The sequence below is a fragment of the Helobdella robusta genome (assembly GCF_000326865.2).
Source record: "Helobdella robusta unplaced genomic scaffold HELROscaffold_36, whole genome shotgun sequence".
Taxonomy (NCBI): Eukaryota; Metazoa; Annelida; class Clitellata; order Rhynchobdellida; family Glossiphoniidae; genus Helobdella; species Helobdella robusta.
In genome coordinates this window covers 440,519-442,224 of record NW_008704742.1, presented here as the reverse complement: position 1 = coordinate 442,224, position 1,706 = coordinate 440,519, and positions in this window count along the sequence as shown.

Sequence of the window (1,706 nt, the reverse complement as noted above, 5' to 3'; positions counted from 1 at the left end):
GTCAGCTGCATACAAGGTAGATGAAGCTATTCTTAAACATATCATCAATAATATATATATATGGTCGTTATGAATTAAAATAAATGAAGAAGAGAATAAATTTATTGCAGTTTTAAAAAATCGAATTAACTATTCAAGTCAAAACAATTAAATAAACCTAAGCTACAATTAAACAAAGCACTATAGCAATATAGTGGAGCCAAAGAACCGTACAAAAATGGAATTGAAAAAGTTGTTAAAAGGAGAAAGTTTTAGAAATTTGTCCAAAGTTCTTAATTTGATTGACCGTTCAAACCATTTAAAAGGAGCCACATTTGTTATGCAGGTATACTTAAAAGTTATCTCCAGAGCTAGGTACGCCCAAAAATTCTCCTAATCGGTTCGATCTGTTGAATTTTAGATTGGTTCTGTCACGTTCTTCCCATTAAACACTTCACCGAAATCGAGAGTAGCATTGACGTCACACATTATACCCAGAATACAAGGAGATGCCTGTCAAGCACGACGCGCTCAAATCTGTTCGCAATACGTACATCAAAAAAGATACTAAATACGCATAAATATTATACAATTGCATGAAATAAATCTATTAAAAATAATTAAAATAAATACACTTTTGTAAAATAAATAAATATTTATTAATGAACTATAATTCTATAGAAACTAAGGAGTGAGACTAGACTTTAAAACGGTTCGATGGTGCGTTCGAGGGCCAGTATAGGATCATAAGTTTATGCATGATATGATAATGGGTTGTTAAAGTTGAACCATGCTAATTCTTTCTAGTTAATGTTAAAATAAAGATACTACATTTCTATATTTATTCTGAGTTTCAGTTTTATAAAAATAGTCAACGCGAAATAAAAGAAAATAACATTGATAACGGTGGCCTGCAGAAGTTTAAAAAATTATATTGATTCACATGCTTTCTAGTCAACGTTTCGTCAAACACTGGTTTGAATTTTAATCTAAAATTTAATAGTTATTATTGATGAATTGAAATTGTTTAAAACATTGTTATTATTTTCATCAGATACTTTGTATTATTTTTTAGAATAATCGATTTTTTAATTAATTTAGGTTTTAGCAGTAAAATAATTGAGAATCTTTGAAAAGTCAGATTTATATAAACAAAACATCCGGTTGGTTGAATAATGCTCTCTGGCTTACGCTCGCTCACTGACTTCATAAATTTAGTTTTTGCCCTCCATTCATTTTTTCTTTGTTTAAATTTAGTGATAAATCAAGTTTTATTTTCCGTAACGACAGTTAATTACTGAAGCCTAATTTTCAAGTGAGATTTTCTTTTTTTTAGTCAAGCGCATCATGATTCAAATAACATTTTCTTAAAATTTAGTGAAGCGCTCAACTTTTCCTAATTTTAAAGTATTTGAGCGATTTTCATTTAAGGGACCAGCTCGACCGCTTTGAATTTGGCGTTGACGAGGCAAAAATGAATTTTTAATTTAGTAATTGCAATATTTAATATTGGTCGTTCGCGTATTTTCAAATTTTGGCAAACGTAAAGTTTCAAGTCCAACGCAAATAATTATGCATGATGCTATAGCTGTAAAAAAGTTAATTTAATCATTAAATTTTAATGTTTGAAAGTTAAAAAACTAACCTAACCCTAACCTAACTTTTAAAAGTTTTAATTATTAAATAGCATAGCAATAGCATAGCAAACTATAGCATAACAAACATGC